Source organism: Ochotona princeps, chromosome 7 (genome assembly GCF_030435755.1).
Source record: "Ochotona princeps isolate mOchPri1 chromosome 7, mOchPri1.hap1, whole genome shotgun sequence".
Taxonomy (NCBI): domain Eukaryota; kingdom Metazoa; phylum Chordata; class Mammalia; order Lagomorpha; family Ochotonidae; genus Ochotona; species Ochotona princeps.
This window is the reverse complement of record NC_080838.1, coordinates 40,742,328-40,754,955: the sequence shown is the minus strand read 5'-3', so window position 1 is coordinate 40,754,955 and position 12,628 is coordinate 40,742,328. Positions and strand designations below refer to the sequence as shown.

The 12,628-nt window shown below is 45.0% G+C and overlaps 2 pseudogenes; one reads left to right on the top strand and one right to left on the bottom strand.

Moving 5' to 3' along the window:
• Positions 1-2,115: 2,115 nt before the first annotated feature.
• LOC101524268 (beta-enolase-like) lies at positions 2,116-3,360 on the top strand (annotated as a pseudogene).
• A 1,676-nt stretch (positions 3,361-5,036) lies between these two features.
• LOC118759054 (U6 spliceosomal RNA) lies at positions 5,037-5,152 on the bottom strand (annotated as a pseudogene).
• Between the last annotated feature and the right edge of the window lie 7,476 nt (positions 5,153-12,628).

Sequence of the window (12,628 nt, the reverse complement as noted above, 5' to 3'; positions counted from 1 at the left end):
ATTGTAAATTACTTGTGTTCTTATTTACAAGGAAGTATGTGAGATTTTGCCTTGCAGGAAAATAACAAATTCTTTAAAGATGTGTAGTAAAATTGGCCATAATGTGTATATTTTCTGAATGATTGCTCCACTTCCCATCCAGCTCCCTGCCTGTGGCCTGGGAATGCAGTCAAGGATGGCCCAAAGCCTTGGGACCCTGCAACACCTCCCCCCCGACCCTCGTGGGAGACCTGGAAGAGGCTCCTGGCTTTGGATTGGCTCAGCTCCTGCCGTTGCGGCCACTTGGGGAGTGAATCATCTGACGGAAGATCTTCCAATCTGTCTCTCCTCTGTATATCCGCCTTTCCAATAAAAATAAATAAATCTTAAAAAAAAAAAAGAAAAATTTCTCATTTCCAGTTTTGAGGCAGGTTTGTGTTAAAATGTGTTTCCATGAATTGGGAGAAATGGTTGAAAATTGCTTAAAGCCATTGTATTTAAAATTTGGTATGCTTTTATTTAGAAAATGTCATAATTTGAAGTCTTATATGATTGTTTCAAAATGTAAATCAAGAAAACTGGCAGATGGAAAATGGTGATAAGCCTGAGAGTGTGTTCTTAGTGAGAAGGTTATGGAAGGAGAATTATTAAGGAAGAGCATTGCTTGTTGAATATTTTGTCCTACAGGAGAATGGCTATCATAGAATGGAAAGGGAAAGCTGGGACAAAATACTTAAAGGTTTAAGCATGTCGAGAAAGAGGTGAGGAAGTCGGAAAAGTTGAGAAATGAATCTTGTAAGTTTTATATATAATTAGCTATAATTTTTAAGGTACTATTACAACACTTTAAGTTTTTAACATTAATACCTAATATAGGCTTACATTAGAATTGATATGTTTGCAGAAAGTTTTTGAAGTGTGCACACATAGGAATGCTAGTAAATATCTGAAAATAAAAAAAAAAACCTCTCTGGTTCAAGGCCAGGAAGCAGCAGGAAGACAGGATAATATAATTGTTGCTCCATAACTACTGTTAAAGAGTGAATAATGGCTTGCTCAGAATTATCTTTTGAGACGCCTGCTTAGACTTGAAGTGCAGACAGAGTGACCAAATGACTGTACATGTCCCCTGAATCATGAAGAAAAAACAAAATAATTAGTTACTTATGCAGAGGCTTGTGAGGTGTCTGAGTAAATAAAAAGGACAGCCTTTTCTTGGGCTGTGCAAGATCATGCAAGAACGGGTGAGACCATGTAAGAACGTGTGAGACCAGTAAGAACATGCAAGAATGCACCAAGTGTCAGTGTCTGTGTCTTTCTTTATCGCCGACTCCACGCACCCTTCCCGAGCTCCGAACTCTCGGCTGGAGCTGGACTCCTGCACCAGGGCATGCAAGGCAAGGACTTTCACCACTATGCTATTGCGCCGGGCCCAAGAGAATTTTCAAGTAGCTGTTATAAAAGCTGTTTTGTTTTATAATGTGTGTTACCTGATATGCATGTACATGTTTACGTGGCAAGTTATGTAGTCTATTTTAATTGGCTTATAGATGAAAATGTTCCTAAATGAGAATTGCTAAGCTAAATCCATTCGAAAATAATGTATAGATGTATAATTTGGCTCTTGGAGAGTCATGTCTGTTTCTGTTTCCTCAGGATCTACAAAGTCTGTTCAGCTGTATAGTTCTGAATGTTTTCAAGCGGACTTACTGCTAAGGGTATAGTTTCAAAACTGGCCATGGGACCCCAAATCCCCATGAGCTAGATGGAAAATATATGGGTATATGTATGTATGTATGGGTAGATGTATGTATGCTCCAACATGGGAAGCAGCTCTTACAGCAGACTCAAAGACTGGCAATTTTGAGTAGCACTCAGTGGCCTCAGAATCAGCCCAAAAGGCATTTTGGTCTGACAGGAGAGCCAGCAAGAGAGCAAGGATATCAGGTGTGGAGTGCCAGGACACTGCTGCAAAGAGTGTCCCTCCGTGAAGGACCTGAGTGGTCCACGTCCTAGTGCAAAGAAGCAGCCATCAAAGATGTTTGTGCTCTTCTCTCAGTGGAGGAGAGAACTTCCACTGTGTGTGTGGCCAGGTCTACTGGGGCTGTTGTGGATTCAAGAGGCTTCCACAGGCTAATCCCACTACCTGGGCAAAGGGGTCTTCAAGGCTATGGAACACATCAACAAGACCCTAGGCCCTGCTTTGCAGGAAAAGAAACTAAGCATTGTGGATCAAGAAAAAGTGGACAAGTTTATGATTGAGCTGGATGGGACTGAGAACAAATCCAAGTTTGGGGCCAATGCCATCCTGGGCATGTCCTTGGCCATGTGTAAGGCCGGAGTGGTGGAGAAGGGAGTTCCCCTCTACCGACATATCGCAGACCTCGCCGGGAACTCCGACCTTGTACTCCCAGTGCCTGCTTTCAATGTCATCAGCGGGGTCTCCCACGCTGGCAACAAGCTGGCCATGCTGGAGTTCATGATCCTGCCCGTGGGTGCAGCTCCTTCAAGGAAGCCATGCACATCGGGGCTGAGGTCTACCACCATCTCAATGGGGTCATCAAGGCCAAGTAAGGGAAGGATGCCACTAACATAGGAGACGAGGGCAGCTTCGCACCCAACATCCTGGAGAACTATGAGGGCCTGGAGCTGCTGAAGACGGCCATCCAGGCTGCCAGCTGCCCAGACAAGGTGGTGATCGGCATGGACGTGGCAGCCTCCGAGTTCTATTGCAATGGCAAATATGATCTTGACTTCAAGTCACTGGAGGATCCCGCCCGGCACATCACTGGGGAGAAGCTGGGGGAGCTGTACAAGAGCTTCATCAAGAACTACCCTGTGGTATCCATTGAGGACCCCTTTGACCAGGACGACTGGGCCACCTGGACCTTGTTCCTTTTGGGGGTGAACATCCAGATTGTGGGGGATGACCTCACAGTCACCAACCCTAAGAGGATTGCCCAGGCTGTGGAGAAGAAGGCCTGCAACTGCCTGCTGCTCAAGGTCAACCAGATTGGCTCAGTGACCGAGTCCATCCAGGCCTGCAAACTGGCTCAATCTAATAGCTGGGGGGGGGCGGTGATGGTAAGCCACCGCTCTGGGGAGACAGAAGACACCTTCATCGCCAACCTGGTGGTTGGGCTCTGCACAGGACAGATCAAGACTGGTGCCCCCTGCTGCTCAGAGCATCTGGCCAAGTACAACCAGCTCATGATGATTGAGGAAGCTCTCGGGGGGCAAGGCCGTTTTTGCTGGACGAAAGTTCTGTAACCTGAAGGCCAAGTGAGAAGTGGGAGTCTCTGGGACTCCACTGGACAGATGCTGGCCTTCAAGCCTCTCTTCCTGAAATAAGCACTGGTGCCAACCATAAAAAAAAAAAAAGCCTGCAACTGCCTCAGGTGATCACTGACGTCACACATAAGAGTGCTAATCTGTTAAATTCACTAGAGTTACTTTGTTCTGACTTTCCATGCAGGACCTGTATATTCAGAGTCATTGTAAAATTAATAGTAAACCTTGTTGTATTTTAGTGTATTAAGATTTATCATCTCAGGCCTGGCGGCATGGCCTAGCGGCTAAAGTCCTCACCTTGAACGCCCTTGGGATCCCTTATGGACGCCGGTTCTAATCCTGGTAGCTCCACTTCCCATCCAGCTTCCTGGTTGTGACCTGGGAAAGCAGTCGAGGATGGCCCAATGCATTGGGACCCTGCACCCGCATGGGAGACCGGAAGAGGTTCTTGGTTCCTGGCTTCGGATCGGCACAGCACTGGCTGTTGCAGCTCACTTGGGGAGTGAATCATCAGGCGGAAGATCTTCCTCTCTGTCTCTCCTCCTCTCTGTATATCCGGCTTTCCAATAAAAATGAATAAATCTTAAAAAAAAAAAGATTTATCATCTCAGTTTGGTTATGTCTGAATATTTAGCTCTTTTGCTCTGAGGCAATTGTTCAGAAGTTTTGTGCACTCCTGCAAGCAGTAGTCTAACTGGCTAGATTTAATTATGTGTAGCTTGTAAATAATATCCATTTTGACAGAAGAATAACTTTGGTTATAACTAAAAATGGACAGAATTTTATGTCTGTTAGGTACTTACATTAATTGATATAAAAGTTATCAACAGGAAGAGCTTAGAACACAGTGGCTCCTGGCGGCCTGTAACTTGGCTGACCTATGACTGTTTAACCAGTACCACTGACTAGAACCCCTAAAGGGATGTTTGCCATCCCCCTCTCAAATTTTTGTTAGACTTCACTGGGGTAATACACTGTGAATGCTCTGGAGCAGAGCTTATGCCTTCCTCACTTGCCAAATTGTTTGGGATCTTTTTGCTCATCTGTTTAAGATTCTTGGGTTCTCCAATTGCAAGTACATGGTTTGTTAGGCTACAAACTAGTAGATTGCTTGCCTCTGCCTTAAAGTGTATAAAGTCCTGTAAAATCTTGTTGGGGTACTTGCTAAACACTGCTGGGCTGTTGTAAATGAAAACTGGCTTAAATTTTTTGCCTTCTACACTGTGACTAGTAGGTCTTGTAACAGAATGTTTTGAGTGCTGTGCTTTATGCTCTAGGCTAGACGTCTTCCAGAAACTTTTAGGGCTTGCAACGGTTGGTAAAGTATAATTGTTTTAGAAAATCTAATACTTGGCTGTTTCCTAGCTAGATGCAAAACTACTGTAGCATTTTAAAACGTCAAATTTCAATAATTGTTAAGGTTAGCCAAGAAGTCAGTTTGCATTTACCTGTCTTGTGATGGGCTTATATCCTGATGCTATGTGCTAATCCTTGCATTGTTACTGTGTCTTCTGATTAATCTAGATTAGCAATTTTATGCTCAGAAGAGGTTTCATATGTTCCATTGTATTCGTTGTGTATGTTCCAAAATTTGAGACTTAAAGGAGTTAACTTAAACTGACATAAATCTAGTACATTGTCTCAAACTAATGTTTACTTTGACAAAGGTTGAAACCTGAAAAATCTTTTACATTCAAACTCTACAGCTCAAGTATTCCAACTGGGGTTTCTAAATGAATTCAGGACTTGCTAGGTTGGGAAATATTATAAATATGCTATGTTCTGTTATCTAGGCTTTAACAAAGAGTCATCCTGTGCAGGGGCCATACTAATCTTCTCTGTATCATTCCAATTTTAGTATATGTGCTGCTGAAGCAAGCACTAGGTTTAACAAAGAGAAGCCTTCAAGTGCCAGGCAGTACTTCAGACACCTGATGACTTCTACCTCCTACCAGGAACCTCTAGAACCCCCCCTACTGCTGCTGTTACTCAACAATACTCCCTTTCAGCAGGAAGTAGCTAAGAGTGGTCACCATGCCCTCTTCCCTAAACAGCAGTTGGGGTCCATTCCTCTGTTTGGAAATGGGAGGAGTCAGATGGGATGATAGGCAGTTAGGGTCTCTGGTTCCTGGTGAAGCCACCTTGTCTACGCTGACCATTCGAGGATAATGAAGAGTCGATGGCCAAAGTACGAGAAGGCCTAGCTAAGAGAAAAAGAGAACAAGAACGATACAAAGGTGGTTTCTGTATCAGCATTTGTTTGAGTTTTGCTGTTTCACCTCTGATCCAGCTCCCAGTTCATGTGCCTAAGAAAGCAGTGGAGGCTGCCTCAAGCACTTGAGTCTCTGCAGGCATGAGGGAGACCTGGAAGAAGCTCCTGGCTCCTAGATTTGGCCTTGCCTAGCCCTGGCAGTCCTATGCGAAGTAAACTGGTAGATCTCTCTCTGTTTCTCTTTTTCGCTCTATAACTTTTTCAAAATAAATAGATCTTAAACAAATTATATACATTGCTTGTGTTGCTCTTCAACTGTATGAACATATTGTAGGTGATTGAACAAGTAAATAAAAAAACAAGATGGCTTTCATTGATTTCAGTGTAATAAGTGCCTTAAAGGAAAAAAAAAATGAAGAATCATTTTAAGCTGATTTAGAAGTCTTTGACAATTCCTAGTTTTCCATCCAGTCCTCATGTCAAATTATATTCAAGTAGTGCTAATTTCATTTAAAATACAATGCTGACTACTTCTGCCCCATGTAACCCATACGTCTGTCCCCTGAGACTCCTCTGCGGAGTGTGCATCATTCATTTCTAGGGTTCTCCCCATTCTCCATGTATCTGGACCATGTCCTTCTTTTTCCTAAAATCCTTCAAATAACTTCTAGCTTTCTTCTCCAGGCTCTTCTTGGACCCTGTTCAGTTTTCTTAGTTTGGGGACCATACATTTGCTCAACATTTCAATTGAAATGAAACAGACAGCCTCAGAGAAGTCATTCTTGACAATTTCATCCCAAGCGGTTCTCAGCTCACTTAAAAACGAAGTCCTACCTTGTTTCTCTTGAATTCCCACTTTGCTTGGTTCTTATCTGCCTTGTTCCAGTAGTAACACAGCACTTGGTGTAGTGTTGGCTTGGATAAATATTTGCTGGCTGACAGAATGAAAGGGAAGCATGTTTTCATATGTAGTGCCCTCGTTTTGAAGGTCAACTAGGTGATTGGTAGCCCTTGAAACTGTCTACATGGACTACTTGTGTATTCACTGCTAACTTCTGTTTTAATCATAGTTTCAGGAGAGAAATGTTTTAGATTCACTAATTTCTATGAAAAAGCACGGAAATGTAGTTTTAGGGATGAAGTGCCAGAGTCCAGCTCCAGCTGAGTTCGGAACTCGAGAAGGGTATGTGGATGAGGTGCAAAGAGGAAAGAAATGGACCACTACAATTTCAGAATCATAATGGACGATGTGAGAAAGCTGTCCCTTTAATTTATACAGAAGCAATAACAAGCCCTGGCACAGACTTTTGGTGTCATGGCCAAATGGGTGTATCCAAGAGTAATTTGCCATTTGTTTCACTTAAAAACAATAGAAGTTCCTATTACAATTCTTATTCTAAAACTCAATCTTGTATCACAAAGAAAAGGAGAACCTAAAGATCAAGAAAAGAATGAAACCCTAAACACAAATCCCTTGATTAGCATAAAGTCAGTGGAGACAGCCAAGACAGTATGAATAATAAAAGCCCCTTTTGCAAGAGTTATTATTGACATTAACCTCCAAGCTCACTTTGAGTAAAAAACCAATTCCACTGTATCAAACAATGCCTGAATGGATTGGAATTCTTCTGCAGGGTGGTCAGGTGTCCATGCAAAGAAAGGTGGAGCTGCATTCAGGTGGGCCCTGCCATACAGCCGGCAATTCCTTGTGGCCCTGCCTGCAATGAAACAATACCCTTCACACCTTCGTGTCCCCCACATCCACTGCACGGACCCCAGCAATGAAGTGTTTTTCTTTGTTGAGCCTAGTTCACAAGGTGGAATACATAATATTAAGTAAGTTCAAAAGGACGGTCTTTAAAATAAAGACACCAATATAAAGATGGCAAAAAGTGACAACAATCTTACACAATCTATTTCGAAAACAAAAACAAAATCCAAGGTATTTTGGGGGTATATTTTCTCATGTACCTCTCCAGTGTAGTTGGTATGGTTGGGAGTGGGCGCTGTAAGGCCTTTCCCCCTCCTGTAGTTTTGATCCTGTTGCCATTGATTGGCTTTTCCTGGGGTAAATGAATCCAGACCTGAAGGTCACAGGTTTTCCCTCCCCTGCTAACATGGTCTTCTTAGGGATGAAATCCATGATCTCAAGGCCTACAAGCTCTTTCACCTTTAGTCTCACCCATTGTTGCTTCTTAAGTCGCCTGTGATTGTGGGTCTCTGGCACCCACCTCAGCTCTAGCTGTTTTTATTTCAGTTCATAACCTTGTTGCAGAGAGTTTCACATGAAGATGGAAGTGACCTTGGTTCTTGTCTCACACCAAAGAAAAATTTTTATGTAGGCAGTTTCAATGAGCACAGCGAACTTTATTATAGATGAAAATATGCTGTGGTATCAGGATGGGGGTTTTCAAAAGAGAAAGATCCAAGAAAATAATGGAAGTGGTGTCTTTTAAGTAAAGTTCAGGTGAGCAGAACAACAGCTGCCAGCCAACAACGGGGACAGAATTTATCAGAAGGCCAAAGTTGTTGTTGTTCTTTTTCTTCTTTTTAAAGATTTATTTATTTGAAAAGTAGAGTTACAGATACAGAAGGAGAGAGAGAAAGAGAGAGAGAGAGAGAGAGAGAGAGAGAGAGAGAGAGAGAGAGAAAGAGATCTTCCATCAGCATGTTCACTCCCTAAATGGCCTCAACAGCCAGAGCTGGGCTGGTCCGAAGCCAGAATCCTGGAGCTTCTTCCTGGTCTCTCACAAGGATTCAAGTGCTGAAGCACATGAGTCACCCCCTGCTTTTCTCCCAGGCATATTCACAGGGTGCTATATTGAAGGTGGAGCAGCTGGTGGACTGTTTGACGTTGCCCATTCCTACAATGTTGGAAAACACTTTAATAGCAGAATGATGGACTTATGACTGTTCATGAAGGATTACCCTTTGTAATACTAGGGGGGAAATCAATGGGGAAAGAGAGAACTTGGGGAGGGGGATAGGAAATCCCAGAGCCTATGGAACTGTACCATAAAACAGCAACAACAACAGCAACAATAATAAAGAAAGTGGAGCAACTTGGACTCAAGTGGGTGCTCATATGAGATGCTGGTACCACAGATGGAGGCTTACTCTGATATGCTACAGCAACAGTACCAAGAAGGTCAGCATTCTAATCCTGTCTGGCCTCCTCATGATAAAACAAAAAATAATCAGAAGGTTTTGATTGGTGACTTCTATTAATTTGTTAATTAGTTATGTTATTTAAATATTTAAGGCTTCCCTAGAATCAAAGTTCGGAGGGCCAGAGCTGCATTTGATTTTTCTCTCTGTGTTTCTGGAGTCTAGTCGTGGTCCTGGCATATAACAGGTACTGCACAGATTTTTAAAAAATTAGTACTGAGTAACAGGTGTTGTGATGCAGTGGGAACAGTCACCACTTTTGGTATACCATATCAGAGTGCTGAATCAAGTTCTGCCCCTGCAGCTCTGATCCAGTTGCTTATTAATACACATGGGAGACAGCAAATGAAGGCCCAGGACTTGTATTTCTGCCACCGATGTGCAAGACCCAGATAGAGTTCCTGGCCTTTGGCCTTGGCTGGATCCAGCCTGGCTGTTACAGGCATTTGGGGGAATAAATGAGGGGATGCAAGATCTCTTGCTTCCACTCTGTGTTTCAGTCACTTCGTATGTCAGAAGATGAATGTAAATAAAAATAAATGAATAAGGTGAGCATCAGGTTTATAACTAGTACTCTAGCAATCATAATCAGCATATGGTTGGCCTGCCCCAGATGCTGTGACTTACAGTGTCTCCATTGTCACTCCAGCCAGGTAGACATGGTCACCTCCATTTCCAGACAAGGAAAATGGGAATCAGAAAGCTGCATGACTCGTCAGTGGAGCTTTGGAGTTGAGGCACAGCAAGACCCTAGGTAGGTTTTCTCTGAAATCCATGCTGTTCCATCCTGCCCGGTACTTGACGGCTACCTCTTTTGCTGCCATCAATGGCTCTCTCTCTCTTTTGTATGTATTTATTTACTTAATTTAAATGTTTATTACAAAGTTGAGGGGGCTAAAGACCTATGTGGGCTTGTAATTCCCATTAGGATAGAGAAGGTCGGGGATTGGGCATATCCCTCCACAGAGGGTGGGATGGGCGAAAGTGCACTGCTCCTTGCTGTCACACTGCAGAATCGCCCAGGAAATGAGATGTCATCTGAAGCCACGATGTGGGCAAGAACGTGCCAAGAATGGTATTGAAAAGTTGTTGGCTTTGTTATAGCAGAGTTGTGAAGTTCTTTCCAAGGCCTAAGGCTGTTCTTGTCCATGTCAGTGTGCACACAGATCTAGTTGCTTTGGGGTTAGCTGAGCTGGCTGTCTTGCCTTTCGTGTGCATCTGGGTATGCTTTCCATTCTTGCATGAGGATTGGCAATGAGGTGGCCACATGTCTGAGGTCACGGATCAAGCACAATGGTCTAATTGGGGAGCCCCCTAAAAATCCTCACCTGGGAGGCCTTCAGACCTTCCTGATGTCAGCTAGGGCAGGGTTGGGCTCGGTATGCTACCTACATCAGCCAATGCATGTAACAGTTGCCTGGTCAGTCTCACTCTAAAACCTGGTTGTCATATAAATGTTGGTGTTGCAGTGTAGCCCAGCCCATCTCTCCCCAGGCCTGGCTTGTGTGCATAGTGGTGGGTGTGGTGGCCAATTGGGGTGATCCCTACCTAGTGTGCCCCCCAACTCTTGTTTTCACATATACTGGTGGATACTGTAGCTTGCCTGACTCAGCTTTCTCCCTGACTCAGCTCTTGCACACACCGTTGGTGCTGTGGTCTATCCCCCAGCCCCAACTTTTGTGTAAACTGTTGATTGCTGTGACCTAATGGGGATGACCCCTGCAAGTCCCCACTATGCCTGCCCCAGCTCCAGTTCTCACATGTGCTTGTGTGTGCTGCAGCTAGCCCAGACCCATCCGCCCCAGCCCTGGCTCTCACATGCAGTGGCAGTTGCTGCATCCTATCAGAGGTGTCCCCAGAAATCCCTGATTAAGGCCACTCCCAGCCCTGGTTCTCATGTATCTTAGTAGGTGCTGTGTGTTACATACCCCCATCCCCAGCTTGCACGTGTGTCAGCAAGTACTGTGGTTTAGCAGGGGTGTCCCCAAAGATGCCCTGCCAGGGCCACTCCCAGCCCCAGTTGTGGCATGTGCCTGTGGGTGCTGCCAGGTTACCTGACCTGACCTGCCCCCAGTCCCACATTGTGCCAACAGCAATGGCCCTTTTCTTAATACTCCTTTCATCAGGATTTTGTGCTTGTTGTGTTTTCATATTGCCAAGCTGTTCTCTGCTACACTAGGGATTAGACGAAGCTCCTTGGCATATTTGGCTGATACTGATAGAGAATCAGCTTCTGTTGGAGAAAATCTAGGTTTGAGGGCCACAAACTGCCCATTTTCCTTAAAGTCATCTGTGCAGCAGCATCTGTCTGATCATTAGCTTCCTTCCAGGCAGGAGAGTCCAGAAATGTCAATGGCAACTCTCTCTGAGGTGACTGAGTGCAGGAATATGGGATAACACTCAAAGGACAGACACAGACTTTCAGAAAGCCCCTTCCTGGGAGCCGGCAGGCCTGGCAGCCTCTGGAGCCAGGCGCTTGCTGAATTGCTATCCAAAGAGTTTCATTTCTTTTTGCCTTGCCACTTGCACTCTAAAAGTAGGCCAGAAATAGCAAATTTAGTGTGTGTGCTCAGCAGTGAAGAATGGATGTATACCTAATTTTATGTAATTGATATTATGAATTTTTTTTAAAAGGGAAGAGCAATGAGATTGACATGGCACTCCATTTTGTAAGCTTTGGATACTGGAATTGTTCACCACCCCTCCCCACCTGGGCTGAGTTTGCCACAAGTTTATGGTGCATGGTGTGCAGCACAAACTTCTTTTCTATACAGTGCGCTCTAGGAGCAGAAATCCTGCTTTAGAGAAAAAGTGACAAAACTTAGATTCCCTTGAGTATATGGATCTGTGGTATGATTTGGCAGCTGCTGTTCAAGTTGCTACTATAAAGCCCAAATCACACTTCTTCTGGAAAGGAGACCTGCTGCAGAAGGTAGGCATGCCCCAGGGAGGCTTGTGGCTATGAGGTCTTAATGGTGGGGGTCATGGCTACATTGTTCCACCTGAGAAGGAGGAGGGATAAGTGGAGATGCAGGGTTTCATTAAGGAGCAGAGGAAAGCAAGGAGAGACCGGTGTTGTGAGGAGGGGTGTGGCTGGGCGGGGTGGAGGTGGGTTTGGTGCTGAGGCCTGAATGGAAGCAGAAGTCATGGAACATTTGTTTTTGAAGAATGGAGCTATTGGATGTGCCATTTGGAGCTGCATGCTTGGAGGTGTGGGGAGCAGGGTGCCGAAGCCGCTCCTGGGATTGGGAGGGGCCATCGCAAGATGGCAGTTGGCCCAGGGCCAGAAGGCAGAGTTGGTCTCGCCAGCAGGTAAACAGGAAGTCACAAGGTTAGGCTGTTGCCCTCGCTGCGATTATGTCATTGCTACTGGCCTATCAGGTAGTGCCAAGTGGACCCACGGGGAGAAGTGATTGGTGGAGAACGGTATCAAAGCAGCTGGTAAAAGCTAAGGAGGGGGATGAAGAGGAGAAAGATGGGGAGCAGAATGACAGACGCAACAGGACAGAAGACCAGCGTAGATGAAGCTAAGGGAAAAGCTAGGGGGACGACGAGGAGAAAGACTGGGAGAAGAATGATGGACGGAACGGGAAGAATGGGGCAGCAGAAATTGCGGGGAAGAGGGGCTAAGATCTTCAGGTGGAAAAGCTAAAGCGTACGGGGAGGAAAAGCAGCAGGGGGTACAAAAGCAGTACAGAAGCAGTAAGACCTACGTATGGGGACAAGAATGGGGAAATGCAACAGAAATTGCGGGGATAAGAATGGGGAAGGGTGGCGGAGAGAGAGCTGGAGAAGCGGGGAGGAAAGTGAAGACCAGTGGGGAAAGGGGCAATGGAGAAGAGGGTTTAAACGTGGCCGCTTGCGGCAGTGAGGGGTTTGGTTGCGGTTCCGGCTTTTCCCAGACCCTCAAGAGTGTGCCTCGTTGTTAGTGTCGCTGCTGGACAGTGACACGGAGGCAGCCGGGTGGATCTTTCATTC